Source organism: Schistocerca nitens, chromosome 4 (genome assembly GCF_023898315.1).
Source record: "Schistocerca nitens isolate TAMUIC-IGC-003100 chromosome 4, iqSchNite1.1, whole genome shotgun sequence".
Taxonomy (NCBI): domain Eukaryota; kingdom Metazoa; phylum Arthropoda; class Insecta; order Orthoptera; family Acrididae; genus Schistocerca; species Schistocerca nitens.
In genome coordinates this window covers 917,036,572-917,054,980 of record NC_064617.1, presented here as the reverse complement: position 1 = coordinate 917,054,980, position 18,409 = coordinate 917,036,572, and positions in this window count along the sequence as shown.

Sequence of the window (18,409 nt, the reverse complement as noted above, 5' to 3'; positions counted from 1 at the left end):
GTAGAGTATCCTGTATGAAATCATGATAACGTGCTCCATTGAGCGTAGGTGGAAGAACATGGGGTCCAATCAAGACATCACCAACAATGCCTGCCCAAACGTTCACAGAAAATCTGTGTTGATGACATGATTGCACAATTGCGTGCAGATTCTCGTCAGCCCACACATGTTGATCGTGAAAATTTACAATTTGATCACGTTGGAATTAAGCCTCATCCGTAAAGAGAACATTTGCACTGAAATGAGGATTAACACATTGTTGGATGAACCATTCGCAGAAGTGTACCGTGGAGGCCAATCAGCTGCTGATAGTGCCTGCACACGCTGTACATGGTATGGAAACAACTGGATCTCCTGTAGCACTCTCCATACAGTGACGTGGTCAACGTTACCTTTTACAGCAGCAACTTCTCTGACGCTGACATTAGGTTTATCGTCAACTGCACGAAGAGTTGCCTCGTCCATTGCAGGTGTCCTCGTCATTCTAGGTCTTCCCCAGTCGCGAGTCATAGGCTGGAATGTTCCGTGCTCCCTAAGACGCCGATCAATTACTTCGAACGTCTTCCTGCGGGACACCTTCGTTCTGGAAATCTATCTCGATACAAACGTACCACACCACAGCTTTTGCCCCGTGCTAATCCATACATCAAATGGGCATCTGCTAACTCCGCATTTGTAAACATTGCACTGACTGCAAAACCACGTTCGTGATGAACACTAACCTGTTGATGCTACGTACTGATGTGCTTGATGCTAGTACTGTAGAGCAATGAGTCGCATGTCAACACGAGCACCGAAGTCAACATTACCTTCCTTCAATTGGGCCAACTGGCGGTGAATTGAGGAAGTACACTACGTACTGACGAAACTAAAATGAGCTCTAACATGGAAATTAAGTGTTTCCGGACACATGTCCACATAACATCTTTTCTTTATTTGTGTGTGAGGAATGTTTCTTGAAAGTTTGGCCGTACCTTTTTGTAACACCCTGTATAACACTCAGTCATTTCAGATACTTTTATAGTGTTTTTCTTCCCTGGGATACAGCATCATTCAGTTATTTTCTTAATCCTAAATATAGGTAACTTGTTCTGTCTTTTACGAGCTTTATTATTTTACGTTACTGCAGAGTGGCCGGTTAAGTTACATTTTGAGCATCTAGCAACTTTTGAATTTTGTATACTACTGTAGAGGTCGGGATGTAATCCCTACAGAGGTTGGTAAATTGGCTCATGGCATGTTGCGATAGAGTGCCATTTCCCTGTCGATATGGGCTGTGGAGGTGGTGATGACATATTGAACAGTGAAGTGTAAGTAAATCCCTGATTAAGAAAGGAGTTATTCGTGTCAGTTACAGGGACTGAATTTTTGCTGGAGAGAAGGTTGTTGTCGTCTGTGACATAGCAAGCATCAGTTGCCTGTCGTGCAGGTGTTACCATTTCTCACCAGGCAGGCATCTTACACTAATGATGGCAGTGGTGGTATCAGTGCGGCCACATAGTGCTGATGTAAGGCAGTGTGCCACTGTTGGTGGATGTGAGAGGCAACGCCTCGTTGACCATTCGCTTCATGGCCACAGCGTACGACATGGACTGTGTTTAAACTGTGGTGCCTGATATGACTGAAGACAATGGGTGTGCCTTCTCCAGCCATGGTTAGCAACAGTGTAGGTTCACACACTTCAAAGAACAGTGACAATTTAGCTCCTAACCCAGGCTTGAACTCTTAAGCCCAACAGAGAGATGGCTGACAGCAGAAGGTACTTGCCCAGTGGTGCGAAAACATCAAGTTAACCTCGTGCAGACTAGTCCAGGTGGTGCGTCATCTTGTACTGTAACAGTCTCCATCTCGTAGTCGTTAGCTGGCACAGATTTGTCATTCAGCATACCACATACACCTGGTTCCTTCTGTGCACAAGGAACATTGAGAATGAGGGTCTTATGTAAATTGTATGTATGTGGGCTGGCTGGCTAGTGTTTCTTCAACAGCAGCATTCTTACCCCAGAGACCACAACAGGCTGGTGCACCCTGCCATAACTATGGTGAATTCAGCGGGAAACTTCCTGGTAGATTAAAGCGTGTGCCAGACCAAGACCCAAACTCGGGACCTTTGACTTTTGTGGGCAAGTGCTCTACCGACTGAGCTATGCAAGCACGACTCGTGACTCTCTCCTTACAGCTTTACTTCTGCCAGTACATCATCTCTCACCTTCCAAACTCCAGTCGGTAGACTGCTTGCCTTTGAATGATAAAGGTCTTGAGTTTGAGTCTCGGTCCGGCACACGGTTTTTCTCTGTCAGCAAGTTTCATAATAGCACATACTTTACTGAGAGTAAAATTTCTTCATTAATGGTAAATTCATTTGGACCAGTTTTCTAGTCTAGTCAGCTCTTCCAGCTGCCCCACCAGTGCTGGAAGGTGTCACAGCTTTGGCTTTCAGAGATGCTGGGCAGTGTGCTCCTCAGCGTTGGATTTCTGAATGAAAGTTCTTTCGTACTGAATATGTGCTCTTGCCCATAGCTCCTGGTCTATCTAGCTGATGAGGATTTCTGCCCTGTGATGTTGTTCAGTGGAATCGATGCAGAAGTAGTTCATTACCACCGGCCAAACACTGGTGCGACACTTCAATCCTTTAAACCATGTAACTTTCATTCTTGGCCAGTACACAAAACTCAGACTTATCTGTTTATTAATAATGTCCTAACTCAGTGCATTTATTTGACTGCTGCAACTCTGGTGGTTCCTCTAATTTGCGACTTTGGAGTAAGCCTGAAATTCTTTAGGATAATACTTATGTAGAAGCTTTTACAATAAAACATCTTTTCCCTCGATCTTTACAGTGTTGTTGTCCCTACACCACTTTCCTCACTTCAGGTGTGGTTCCTCTTTCCATGTATTATTGAATACAAGTGGAATAAAATGCTTGCACTTGCCTCCTAAAATCAGAAACGCTAACTTGGCCTTGACTCTCCAGCATTCTTAGTTCTGTGTGTGTTATTAAGGCTTTAGAGCCTTTAAGTGTTTTAAAAGCATCTACCATGATAACATGCTGTCCCACATCATTAATAGCAGTGCGAAAGAGGTATGCCTGGGTACTTGAAAAATGCGACCACACTTCTGACACAGGACCATCAAAAAGCTGTTTCAGTACAATTGGCATTTGTTTTCAGATAGAAAATATGACTTCAGTGCTGAAAATATTTTCATTGTCATACTCGTTCAGTTGAAGGTAATCATAATAATCACTTTCTACAAAATTCTTGAATAAGACGATAGCCGAACTTCGCAGGGTAATATTGAAATGCAGGATATTTTAAAGGTTTTCCAACCCTGTGGTTAGCTGCGGGTGAGTCATCCTTACGTTACTGTCTGTAAAGTATAGATCAATTATCCGAGTAACTAAAATACCACACCAAACATCATCACTTCACTAGTGTTGATACTCGACTTGCCTTAACCAACAGGGAGTCTCCACCGACTGATAATGCGGTTCAGTTAACCACAATTCATTACAGTTGATTCATCAGAGAAGTATCTGTGAAATAAAAGTATCATAAGCTGCTAGTTGTATACAACTGCAAAGATTCAAGCAGTTTTGCAAATCGTCCCCATGTAGTTCTTAATGCAACGACAAGTGATGTGGATGGAATTTGTGTTCATGCAGTACGGGCAAACCCTCTGCGAAGTCCCTAAAACTTGTGCCCTTTGCCGAGAACTAATGTGAGGATTTGGAACAACTACAGCTAAAACATTCATTTCAGCATTTTCATTTATCACAGCACATGGTCAGATTCTTGTGTTTGGTTTGAACACTTTCAATTTCAATAAACAGATGGATAATACTGCTATAAGTCATTACAGAAGGAACATTCCTATCAGTGAACAGGCTCACATGTCTTAGACAATCTTCTACATGCCTGTGTGACTCGAAAGTAAGAGGGAAGCATATCTATTCTCCCTGCAATCATCAGCATCGTAGAACAATTAGGAAGAGATGTTTGCAGTTCGAATGCTTGAAGTAAAGTGGAAAGCGACCGCTTTGCGCTACCTTTCCCTTGTCCACAGTTCACGGTGTGACCAGATCCGCACTCCGGACATTGGAACTACTTCCTTGAAACAGGAAGTGTTAACCTACAGTAAGAGTCCAACCATGGACTGTGATGCACGATCAAATCCTTGCTTCATGGACAGTAATTTGAATGGTAAAAAATGTATCTCAGAAAATGATCGCTATTTTGAATATTTGCTTACCTATTTTCAACAGTTTTTATCCCATTTTGATTTCTCTGACAGTGCCATCTATCATGTAATGAAAGCAACGTTATATACAAAACTTGCCTATTTTTTCGTGGAAAATCTGAATCTGCAATAAAAAATGGGTTTCTGTTTAAAACTTCAAAGTTCAAGCCCCCTCCCATCACTAGGGGTTGGGCCAGAGGGCCGAGTTTGTTGTCATGGGATGCCCTCTTCGTGATGAACAGTTTGTATTGTAACTCTTTTTTTAATCGGATTTGCAGTTTTCCAGCTATTTCCAAAAACAGTTTTAAGTACTTCTCTCACACCCACCCACCCACCATAAACATTCCACATGGGAAAAATATATTAAAAACAAAGATTCTGTGACTTGCCAAACGGGAAAGCGCTGGTAGATAGACACAATAAAAAAAACACGCAAACACATACACAAAATTTCAAGCTTTCGCAATCCACGGTTGCTTCATCAGGAAAGAGGGAAGGAGAGGGAAAGACGAAAGGATATGGGTTTTAAGGGAGAGGGTAATGAGTCATTCCAATCCCGGGAGTGGAAAGACCTTAGGGGGAAAAAAGGAGAGGTATACACTCGCACACACACATATCCATCCACACATATACAGCTGTATATGTGTGGATGGATATGTGTGTGTGTGCGAGTGTATACCTGTCCTTTTTTCCCCCTGAGGTAAGTCTTTCCGCTCCCGGGATTGGAATGACTCATTACCCTCTCCCTTAAAACCCATATCCTTTCGTCTTTCCCTCTCCTTCCCTCTTTCCTGATGAAGCAACCGTGGATTGCGAAAGCTTGAAATTTTGTGTGTGTGTTTGTGTGTTTTTTTATTGTGTCTATCTACCAGTGCTTTCCCGTTTGATAAGTCACAAAATCTTTGTTGTGTGTGTGTGTGTGTGTGTGTGTGTGTGTGTGGTATAGGCATGGTATAATAGATATAAAACACAATGTGGTACAAGAACACACTTCATTTACATAAACCAGTACACAATAAGACGTGTGTCGGTTCAAGGGTATATGAAAGCACAGAATTCACTAAACCTTCACAGACAATACCAGAGATCCGCTATTGTCTAGCCAGATCGATAGTCAGCGAGGTTACATGACATGTGTCCCCACAGACCCCACCCCACCCAACCCCACCTCGTAGGGCACAGCTCTGAGGGAAGGTGATTGCATGTAATGAAGATTGTAGTTTTGAAGGTATGCAGGGAGATGCCGAGTGCGACCATAGTGAGATTGTGGTGAGATGTCAGCTTGCAGGTGAGTTACATCGGGGTTGGCTTGTGGCGGGTACTCTTTGTGCTCCTTCATTGCAGCAGCAGAAGTTGTGGTGTTCTGGGGATGGCCATGGTGAGAAAGTTGTAAGGAGATAGCCTTGGTGTGATGACTGCTGTGTTAACATCATTGAGTAGTATGTAAGAATGTGTGAAGCGGAGGCTGATGAACCCATTGCATTCAGAGTGTTGACCTTCGGTGACAGGGAATTAGTCAATTAGTTTGATGCTCAGGCCATCGATATGGAAGTCGTCAGTTTCGAGCTTTACCAGGAACTCAGCAATGGGTACGATGTGACCGGCCGCACTGTCGTGGAGATTGGTGGGGGTTGACGGTGGGTGGATCGTCTTGAAGCATCCACACAGCTTTCAAACAGTTTACCGATACTGTGTGAGTTTTTCTGTTGAGGAGTATGTCAAACATATGTGCGCTATATTGTAGCACGTTGTACGGGCCTTAGTAAGGAGCAGATTGTATCACAGCAAAGCATGAGTGCAGTTTACAAGTGCTTCATCAATGAAAACTTTAGAAGTGATGTGTAGTTGTGGCGGAGGGATTTTAAAACGTGACATGTTCTTTCACCCTTGTAACAAATGCAGGAAGTTCAGTGGTTTCCACTGGCGACACTTGAAGCAAGAAATTGTCAGGAAGCGCAAGTAGTTTGCCGTATAAGGCATTGATGAGGGATGCACAGAGTTCCTTGTTGTGGGCATTGTGTATGCCTTGAAGCACCCATGTCAAAGCTTTTGTCCAGTTTCCTCTGTGGCACATAAGAGCGGCTTTTAATGTGTGATGCTACCATTCTGCATGGCCATTACTTTGTGGATGGTAAGCAGTAGTTTGATAACAGTGGGTACCACAGATAAAAGTTCATTAAACAGGATGCAAGTAAACTGCCAGCCCCAGTTGGTGCTTATGGAACCAGGCATCAATTCAGGAAATCCAAGTGCCAATGAATGCTCTAGCTGTTGATTCTGCCAATATGTTGCATAGTGGGATGGTCTCTACCTGTCACGTTATGCTCTCAGTGAATGAGAGTATGTATTGATAATGCCAGATTTAGGGAGGAGTTCCACTGGGTGAAGGTGCACATGTTAGAAATGTTCTTTTGCTATTGTAAATTTTCTGTGTGGTGGCTGTGCATGGCATCCCACTTTGCAGGTGCTCACTCTTTGTAGTGTTATGTGATGTTTGGCCACTCAAAATTATCTGTGATAGGTCATGCCATTGGTCAGAAGTGGGGGTAACTGGCCAAAAATGGTCTAGCATAATGGCTGACGTACTAAGGGATAAGTTCGATTTTGTGAGACATCATAGGTGGTGTTCAATCTTGAGGTCTGTAGTTGTAGGTCTTGGAGCCATTTATCCTCCTTTAGTACTTCCACAAATTCGTTATAATCGATTTGTGTGGAGATAGCATTAATCTGTGTTAGATAATCAGCAGTGACTTTGTCTGCACCCTTCAGGTGACATAAGTTGTTTGTGAATTGTGCAATGTAGCCAATGTGGTGAAAACATCTGGAGCACAAGTCTTTCAATGGATTATGAATTGATTCCACTGGTGGCCAATGATCCATGTAGATGATTAATGGTCTGCCTTCCACATGGTCCTTAAACTGACGGATTGTCTCGTGGACTGTGAGGAGTTCATGGTTGTGGGCTGACCATTTGCTCTGGGAGGGAGTCAGTATCCAGGGGGGGGGGGGCAAAAAAAAAAACAAAACAAAAAAGCTGTTGGGGCGCCTGCTCCACCTTGTTGGAATACCGCGGCGGTTGCAAGGTCGCTCGCATCTTCCGTTGTTAATTGTGCATGGGGAAGTAGGTGTGCCAGGATTGTTGCTCAGGTCTTCTAGTTGTTTGAAGGTTGTCTGCATGTCAGTAGTCTACTTCAGTTCTCGATTTGTCATTGGCGTTTTTTTTTCCATTTACGGCTTCTGTGAGCGGAGCCTGAATGGTAGCTGCTTGTCGTATGTGGCGGCAATAGAAGTTAATTATCCCCAGGAAACGCCTTCCAAAAACATCGATTATGATGAATGAAATTAAGAAATGATATTTTTTGAATGGGTTTCTTGTTTACGAAAGTGGGGGCTACTTTCATAAGGGAAAATTGAAGTTTATTCGCTCATCATCAAATGATTTCGTAGTTATGTCCTCGCCGTTTAGCTAATGGTGCTAATTCTGGTGGACACTTTGAGCTCTTCTCGCTATCCACGGTTTCACAAACAAATATTTCCAATTGTCTTTCTTTTCAAGCTATGTGCTCGCCACTAACATTAAATTAGATGCCGCTGTACAGATAATTAACTACTCAGCAACCATTCCCGAGCGACTACAACGAAAAATTTTATGATAATGTAACTCCAATGAAGTAGTTTGGTCAAAAAGTTTGAAAAATCTTTGGCTAAGATCTCGTAAAAAAAGAAAGACTTATATGTGGTAAATCTTCAATATGCCGTTGCTTTGAATTGGCCTCTGCCGACTTTCAAAGCTACATAACAGAAAGGAACACCCTGGATTTGCAAAGGGTCGTGGTTGTGTGACCATAGAAACATCTATCACATTGCTCAATAGACTATCTTCCCCATTTCTGTTAGCCCTAGAAGCCTGTAAAGGAGCACTGGCCACTCTCACTCTGTATGTAGGCTCTCTGCTTCAGGTCTTTTTTAGACAAGCTATACTCAGTGTGTCACCAGTCACCAAAGAATGCTTGCGAGTTAAAGCAGCATGCAGAGCTACTTGAAACTGAAATTTTGAAAATAGACTGAATCTTGGGCACCACATGTGTAGTGTCGAGTGTCAGAAGAGTGTCAACAGTATGGAAAATCTTAAAACTTCACAGCTATAAAAGATGATTAAAGCAGGTAGTCAACTGACAGGTGTATATGAAGGTTCATTGAAGGGTATCATTAAAGCTGATTTCATTCTCAACTTAGGTCTAATCTCTGACGGCCTTCAAGAATTATTATCAGAACTAAGTCTTGAACTACAGTCACGAGACATCACGCTGTATTCTGGTCATCAGAAGATCAGAAATCAGCTGATGGCATTCGAAGAAAGGAAACTGGGCTGTGGTCCTCATTACTGCGAAGCAGTCAAAGAAGAAGATCTGGAAAGGGGGCAAAAAGCACATGTCTTCAGCCAGCACTAGGATGAATTTGCCGTATTCCATGGTCACGATACTCCCTGGATTTAAATCCAATCGATAATCCGTCAGGCCGCTTCGATCGGGCTGTACACACCATGGATTCTCACCCGAGAAGCCTAACACAGCTGGTCTTGGCACTGGAGTCAGTATGGCTCCATATCCATGACGATACCTTCCAGAACCTCATTAATACTCTTCCTGCATGTCTTGAGTGGTGTGTGTTGCGAAACAAGGTTATTCAAACTTTTGACACATGGTTACAGTAATGCAACGGGATAGTGTGTGTGTGTGTGTGTGTGTGTGTGTGTGTGTGAAAGTGTTTAAAGTATACTTGTACAAACTTCGGGGTGTTGTAAAAAATACCTTTATAAACGTTGGGGACAGGTTCCTTACACCAAAACAAATAAAAATGCCCGTGTAGACATATGTCCACAAATCCTCCATTTTAGAGTTAGTGCTGAAAGTTTATAAATTAGGGCATTGAAACTCATCAACACACAAACTCATAATAAACACTCAAAAAGTGCTCCTTCTGCTTCTAACCATGGTGCATGCATTCACTGAATCATGGACTGCTGCACCCTTTCAAATACTCCCATACTGTTTTGAACGGTTTTGCAGACTTCCATGACACATCAATCAAGAGTTTTTGCATCCGTGTGTTATGTTGCATAGACCAAGTGTCTTAAGGTACTGCAGAGATAATGATCCACAGGACTGAGATCGGGGGGAATATGCAGACAATGGAACTGGCCCTTCCCTACCTGTTTTGGTAGAAACCAGTCATTGCATCTCAAACATGGAGATTGAAGTATGTATGAGTTGCATCATGCATCGTTATCATCATCTTCTATTACCTCTTGGACGGTGTACTGAATAAGTCCCTATATATAGCACATGCAAGACTTGCTGGTAGGACATATGACCCTACAGGCAGTTGCTTATAATTCTAGCCCACACATTAATCTTAAATTAATGCTGGTGTCTAGCCTGTACTATAGTGTGAGGATTGTGATCAGCCCATAAGTGTTTGGTTGTGGAAATTTGCAATCTCCTACAAATGTAGCCACATTTGTAAACAAAACGTAAGAGACAAACAATGGATTGACAGTTTGTGCAACAACCCGTTGGTAAAAGTTCTCTTGTGGTGGGTGATCGGAAGGCTAAGGCACTGCACATGAAGATGACATGCATACCTGACATGCTCATGAAGTAGCTATCCTCCATACTGAACTTGGAGATGTACCACATGGCATGGCTGCTTGTGTTGCACTGATGCCTGGCTCTTCATCGACATCCTGTAGAACATGCTCTTCCTGGCCAGATGTACGAGTAACACATGGTCTTCTTTGGTCAGTAGTCTGTGGTGCTACGGTCTCGTAGCTGTGTAGCCTTGTGTCCATTACCATTCGTGCAGTCATACATAAAAATCATGTCTGCCTGCTCACAGAATGAATGTCCTGCCATGTTCGAACGGAGCACTTCATCATCATTGGCAATGAATAAGAGTTGTGGATGTCCTGTGAAGAGAAACGTGGAGCACTTCCAGTTAACTCAGAACCTGTACTACATATACACAATGGACACCTTGAAGACAGACAGATGACGAATGCAAACAAGTCTCTCTTGCAACACAACGCCATCTAGGATACAATGAGACGACAGGTGCATTGATAAGTGAAGTGTAGAAAACTAAAACTAAATAAAATTTAAAAAGTCACAAGTGGACGCAACAGAAGTTAAAAGTGTATTTTTTTCATGAAGGACTGGAACCAAACTATGAAGAACGTAAGGAAATTTGTGAAGATTATGATTAATGAAATTGAGCAATAGTTCAATGACAAGGCTGTGAAAACGACTGAATTAAGTTCATATTTTACAGGTTTTTAAAACACTTCAAGTATTTAGTGATAATGACTGTTAAGAACTGTGTGTGAGTTTGGACTTAAAAAGAATTTTGACACTGTTATAGCAGAGTTGCGATTTTTTACGTACGTTACTCATAATAAACCAAAAATTTCGTCTTTCATGTTTAGATGTTTATTTGTTAGCCTTTCAGCACGTTTACCATCCTTTATCTTGAGGGCTGATATGAGGTACGAAGCATTAAGGACTCTCGCTGGAAGTGAGCTGTGCATTCCTGTTTCCAGTTCCAGTGTAGAAAGGTCATTCAGCACAGTGAATAGGGTGTTGATAAAATTAAGAAATAGGATGGGTCAGGATACACATCATGCTTGTTTGAATGTGTCAAGAGAAGGGAACGAGGAACCTACGGAAACTGTCATTGCTGATCTCGTCAACAGATACGTTATAGAAAAACCTCGACGCATTAGTTTGCTGTAAATGTGAGTTATTGGATGAAATAATTTTTTTGATCCTAATTTTTTTCTTTAAGATGATTAATTAATTTAGGCCGCGCCTGTTTAGCACTTACGCACAATTTAATTATATATCAAGTATCAAGGGAAATTTTTAGTCATTAAATCCATCCCTCCTTTTTTTTATTAAGGTATCACTAAAATCTGAAGGTTATAACACTCCCTCTCTCGGCCCTTTCCTTATGTCAAGCGTGGCATCCCCTCTGAAAGAAAGTGGCTGTATTCATCAGTGCGTGAAACTACTAATCTTGATGGAATTTATGGAGCAAAGTGTGTGAACGAACGAATGAATAAATAAAGTGACTGGAGCTGAGGACGACGAATGTCTTCCACCTCTTGATAAATGTTACCAAAAGCGTATTGTTGCCTGTGGAGATACCTGTCGATTTTGGCCAGGCACCAAAAGCTTTTGATGCGTTTTATACCCATTTGACGGACACACTGACACATCCAAGTATTCCCTGTTATTTAAGGTACCTGTCACAGCGCAAGTGTGCTGGAGTACTTACAGGCCGTAGAGTATGGCAGTGTTGCTCTCTGTTGCGTTTCGTGAGGCAACAGACAGGCTGCACGCCACAGTGTCGTGACGAAGCTGTTCCTCTGTGAATGGTATCCCTCCTGCGGAGTCTCAAGGTCAGCCGAGCGGCAACTACCACAGACTCACGCAGTGTGTGCCTGAAAAGGGGCAAGAGGAGGAGCAAAGAGAAAGAGAGAGAGAGAGAGAGAGAGAGAGATACACCACCGAGGCACGGCTGGCACCGTACATTACTTTTTCGAGAAAATAATAAAGACTGGGCATATTCATTAACCAGTGATTCAGCCATCTGGCTGGTTTGTCCACACTAGAAAAGATCTTAAAATGGCCACGGCAACGAGCTCTCGCTTCTTGAGTTGCTGCGTTCATGTTTTACATTATTTACTTTTTCAATCAGTGTGTGTCGTCTCCTTCCTCTACGTCTGTTCCTTCCCAAGGTAATGAGGGTGAATGGTGCAGTTTTGGTCCAAAACGCCGTTACATTTTTTTCAGTGCATGCCCCAACAAAATTAGGCTTGCCAGAAAGTCTTTGCACTTTTTTTTTTTTTTTTTTTTTTTTTTTGCGTGAAGCTGTCATGAATCCCAAGGCTGCTGTGAACTCCGCAGTGCTTCACTAGATAGGGCCCTGCTATATGAAGGGCTTATTTCAATAGTGGTAAAAGTCCATTACCTCCACTTTTCTGCCTATGATGCTTCTGCAATTAATGATGCAAACAAACAGGAAGAAAGGTTCATCTCTAGCAAGAAGCCATATGCTTGGATATTTCTGGTATCTCAACTGCAGATTTTTCAGCGCTCATTTAACTTCCGGACTCTGTATCTCACAATGAACAAACATGAACTACAGTTCAGTGTGGACTTTGAACCATAGTTGCGACTTGGGATCTTACAGAACCGAGGAGTCATCAGTAGCGGTTAAAGAAGCGATAGGTGACAGAAAAAAGTCCCATTGTGATCGAGTACTAAGACTTGTGGATTTGTAGTCTAGCACTTACCCACTGAACCACCAAACAACTGAAGTATTGTAAACCATGATACCCTGTGTTTTTAAAGAATAAAAGTACTCTAGCCAATAAGCTCTCTCTCTCCCTCTCTCTCTATGCGGATAGCGCATCGTCCGGATCTTTCGTCATCGAGCGGGGCGCGACATACGGCAAGAGAGGTCGCGGCTTGTGCTACCCGTCTGTCTGAACATAGAGCTATAGTCCAGTTCACAGGTGCTCAAAACTGAGACGTACTTTTAGTGCTATGCATTTTATAAGTGTGCTCTTTAGAGTAGGATCCAGCTTGGGGAAAACGAAAAGTCACGAAATTTTGACAATTTTTCCCCTTTTTTTTTATCCATAGTGTAGGATCCAAATTTTCGACCTCAAGAACTGTGCACTAACTTGGCTGAATTCTAAAGGCCACGAAAGTATGGATTTTTTTTTCATTTTTTTGTCTGTAGCTTTTCCCGATAACATTCTACGACAAAAAGCACATAGACTTTTCCTTGTAGTGCGTTAAATTTCATACATCTGCACTGGTTACAAATATTTCGTAGGACACAAAGCTAAAAGCTAAAGTCTGCGGTGCAAGCCCACGACCAGGCTATTGGCCTGTTTGTAGGTAGAGTACATCCTTTCTTTGTAATGGCACTACAAGTGGCAGGGTGGTAGGTCCATCTCTTTAGCTGATCTTTACCCCAGGAAAGATTGGCGGTTCTCATTTGATAACAGGCTGAGTGGATATGGGGCTGTCCTGGAGGGACTGGAACGAGGAAAAGTCTCCGCCTCTATCTGGGACTAAACCCGAGACCTTCAGGACAGGGTCTAGAACTCTACCCTCTCTCTACACCACTACAATGATGTAGTTCACGCCTCATACCTTTTGAAACTATAAAAAACTGCAAAAGCATTTTAACTTAAATTGTACAACATATTTAAAATTATTAGGGTACAAGCCTCTAATGGTAAACATTTATCAACCCCAAGAAGACCCCATCCTCCTAGTTCATGGGATGTTTATTGCTTTCTGGGTTGGAGAGTTGGCTGGCCGGATGTTCCGATGGTCTCGCATCACTTCACTGATCGAGGAATGCACGAGGGCACAAAAGTAAAGTTCACTGTGATATTAAAAAAGAAGTGACCTTGGCATGCGGAAATATGCAGTAACTGATGATATTTACCTCTGCCAGGCATTTAAGTGTGAATTGCAGGGGAGTCATGTACAGGGTGTCCCGTAAAGAACGCAATTTTTCAATTGAGATCCTCTTTCAGTTTGTTAGGTTGCCGGACCTGAAATTTAAGCGACTTTCATCTGCTGATATTGTGATTATCGACTGTAAATGTCAGTTGGCATTTGTGCGTATTGTTATTAGCAAAAATGGAGCGATACACGATGGATCAACACGTCCAGATTTTGAACGTGCATTTCAAGTACGGTGGACGTTATGTGGAGACCGTTCGAAGACAGTGTAATTTTTGGTAGGCGAAATGCGCCTAGTGTGTCAACATTGCAGAGACTGGTAAGGAAGGCATTCTTTTACAATCCAACTCACACAGGAACTGAAGCCGATGGACCATCTGAAGCGTGGAACATTTGCCGACCGTATATTCACAAAGCAAGAATTCGATGGCGATTTGCATAAGAAAATAATCTTCAGTGACGAGGCTTACTTCCAGTTAAATAGTTACGTTAATAAACAAAATTGCCGGATTTGGTGCACAGTGATTCCTCGCATGGTGCGTGAGAAGCTTCTTTATTCACATCGAGTCACTGTTTGTTGCAGATTAACGGATGGCTGACTAATTGGACCGTACTTTTTTGAAGAAGAGACTGGAAAAGCAGCAACAGTGACTAGTGATCGCTGTCGCCACGTGATAACACAGTTTTTATGGCCGCAATAACAAGAACTGAATGTGGAATACATGTGGTTCCAACGGGATGGGCTAGCCTGCCACACTGCCGTTGAAACAGCAAGGTTGCAGAGAGGATTCTCTGCTCATTACAGCTCTCTCAGTGGCGATCAGAACTGGCCACCGAGATCGTGTAATTTGACACCATATGATCTTTCTTCCAAAAATGGTTCAAATGGCTCTGAGCACTACGGGACTTAACTTCTGAGGTCATCAGTCCCTTAGAACTACTTAAACCTAACTAACCTAAGGACATCACACACACCCATGCCCGAGGCAGGATTCGTACCGTAGCGGTCGCGCGGTTCCAGACTGTAGCGCCTACAACCGCTCGGCCACCCCGGCCGGCGATCTTTCTTTGCGAGGATATGTCAAATATTGTGTTTATGTGAACAATCTTCGAACCATCTCTCAACTCAAGGCAGACATTAGACGTCTCATGGGTAAAATGCAAGCTGAACTTTGCTCTAGAGTCGTCGAAAAGTTTGTCCACAGAGTGGATATATGTGGTTCCAACGGGATGTGCTTGATATTTTGTTTCATGTCTTTGTATTTCATATTGACATAATAACACTAGTGATTATCAAATACATATGTGTTTCATTATTAAATTAAAAATTGTGTACTTTATCAGACAGCCTGAAGATGTACGGAAAGTTGCGTGGAGTACAACAGCCACATTCGAGTCGGTGTGGAAGATCTACGAGGGCCGTTCAATAAGCAATGGAACACAATTTTTTCTCAGCTTATTTCGATTCAAAAAAATTTTTAATTTTGTTTGCAACAACCTTAAGCATTCCAGCGTCATCTCAATACTTCCACTAATCCCCAGTAGATGGCGACGCTACAACCTGTCTTAGAAATGGCGTCAGCAACTGAAGTGCATTCCAAGCAAAGGGCAGTTAGTGAATTTATTTTGACTGAAAACCAGGTCGCCACGAATATTCACAGGCCTTCGTTTCTCCAGCGATCCACCATAAACTCCTGCTAGAAGGGTAGCAAGTTCTTTCACATATCTTTGGAGGGTGTCCCACATAAAACCAGTAAGCCTCATGCACGAGATTCAAGTAACAGTGAACTAACTAAAGAAGAATAAGTAATAGTAAGGTTAAAAAACAGTAGTTACCTGTTTATAAGAGATGCTGGAAGTGGTGACCAGGGCATTTCGAGACAGTGTTGCCACTACACAAGCAGTTCAACTAGAGACGATAAGCCGGTAAGTGAGGCGTACCGCTTTTATGTGGGACGATGAATGGTGGTCACTTTCAACGTCTGCCATAGTGAGATTAGTATTGTATTTTCTTTCCTCTGCTGTAGAATCTCATAGGTATCTCATGCGGTGTTGTTGCCTTTCCGCTATTAAGCGCCTGTAGCTGCTTTTCTATTCCGGGATTAATATTATACCTTTTAATGAGTAGATTATAACATCATTTTAAATTTTTCAAATGGGACAATAATTTTATGAAGTAATAAACATAAAATTTTTGTTGCGCTTAAAAGGCGATAGATAGGCAACCTGCAACTGAGACTGGCTGACAGTTTTATCCGTTTATTAAGATACACGGCGGAGCGAATACGCTACTGGCCATTAAAATTGCTACACCACGAAGATAACGTGCTACAGACGCTAAATTTAACCGACAGGAAGAAGATGCTGTGATATGCAAATGATTAGCTTTTCAGAGCATTCAGACAAGGTTGGCGCGATTGCGGTTTATCGTATCGTGACATTGCTGCTCGCGTTGGTCGAGATCCAATGACTGTTAGCAGAATATGGAATCCGTGGGTTCAGTAGGGTAATACGGAACGCCGTGCTGGATCCCAACGGCCTCGTATCACTAGCAGTCGAGATGACAGGCATCTTATCCGCATGGCTGCAACGGATCGTGCAGCCACGTCTCGATCCCTGAGTCAACAGATGGGGACGTTTGCAAGACAACAACCATCTGCACGAACAGTTCGACGACGTTTGCAGCAGGATGGACTATCAGCTCGGAGACCATGGCTGCGGTTACCCTTCACGCTGCATCACAGGAGCGCCTGCGATGGTGTACTCAACGACGAACCCGGGTGTACGAATGGCAAAACGTCATTTTTTCCGATGAATCCAGGTTCTGTTTACAGCATCATAATGGTCGCACCAGTATTTGGCGACATTGCGGTGAACGCACATTGGAAGCGTGTATTCGTCATCGCCATACTGGCGTATCACCCGGCGTGATGGTATGGGGTGCCATTGGCTACACCGTCTCGGTCACCTCTTGTTCGCACTGACGGCACTTTGAACAGTAGACGTTACATTTCAGATGTGTTACGATCCGTGGCTCTACCTTTCATTCGATCCCTGCGAAACCCTACATTTCAGCAGGATAATGCACGACCGCAGGTTGCAGGTCCTGTACGGGCCTTTCTGGATACAGAAAATGTTCGACTGCTGCCCTCGCCAGCACATTCTCCGGATGCCTCACCACTGAAAACGTCTGGTCAATGGTGGCCGAGCAGCTGGCTCGTCACAGTACGGCAGTCACTACTCTTGACGAACTGTGGTATCGTGTTGAAGCTGCATGGGCAGCTGTACCTGTACACGCCATCCAAACTCTGTTTCACTCAATGTCCAGGCGTATCAAGGCCGTTATTACGGCCAGAGGTGGTTGTTCTAGGTACTGATTTCTCAGGAACAAAAGCAAAACGAAGATAATGGAATGTACTCGAATTGAGTCGGGTGATGCTGAGGGAATTAGATTAGGAAATGAGACAGTTAAAGTAGTAAAGGAGTTATTCTACTTGGATAGCAAAATAACTGATGATGGTCGAAGTAGAGAGGATATAAAATGTAGACTGGCAATGGCAAGGAAAGCGTTTCTGAAGAAGAGAAATTTGTTAACATCGAGTATAGATTTAAGTGTCAGTAAGTCGTTTCTGAAAGTATTTGTATGGAGTGTAGCCATGTATGGAAATGAAACATGGACGATAAATAGTTTAGACAAGAAGAGAATAGAGGCTTTCGAAATGTGGTGCCACAGAAGAATGCTGAAGATTAGATGGGTTGATCACATAACTAATGAGGAGGTATTGGCGAGAAGAAAGGTTTGTGGCACAACTTGACTAGAAGGAGGGATAGGTTGGTAGTACATGTTCTGAGGTATCAAGAGACGTGAATTTGTGGCAGTATTGGCGGGGGGGGAGGAAAAGACTATAGTGCTTTCCAACAGGGTGGAGCAACTGAGCTTATAGCCGACCAAACCTTGGAGCACATATACGCAATCTTCATTGCCTGACAGAGTTGTTAGGAGAGGTCGGTCTCGTTGCGGCCCCAGCCGGCCAGCCGAGTCACCTGATCTGTCAGAGTGCGACTACTTTGTGTGGGGAGCAATCAAGCCTAAGTGTACCGCAACAACCCGCACAGTCTTTGAGAACTGCAGCACAACATTTCGGATGAGAGTGCGGCAGCTGAAGCAGTCCAGCTTCGATCTGCCTTCAGCAACTTGCTCACTAGGGTCCAAAAGTGCCAAGAGATGAATGGTGGTCACTTTCAACGTCTGCTATAGTGAGATTAGTATTGTATTTTCTTTCTCTGCTGTATTTCTCTGTGCCCTGGAACGCTGTTCTCCGGGCCACTTTTATCTACCCCACCCTGTACGTGTAATGGCCGAATTGTTGCAGTGAGGGCGGGTTGTGGGGCCTGCATGGATACATCGATCAATAAGACCATCGCCCGTCAAAGCCAAGGTTCTTTGTCCCAGCAGTATGCTACACAGTTTCAATTTGCCAGCAAGTTACGAAGCAGCCAACAACACGTGTCTGCAAAATACAAGATTCGGTGTGGAGATTAAAACTTTACGTCGGGCTAGGACTCGAACTTGAACACCCCTCCACTCCGCCTCCTCCCCCCCCCCCCTCGTGCCCCCCTCT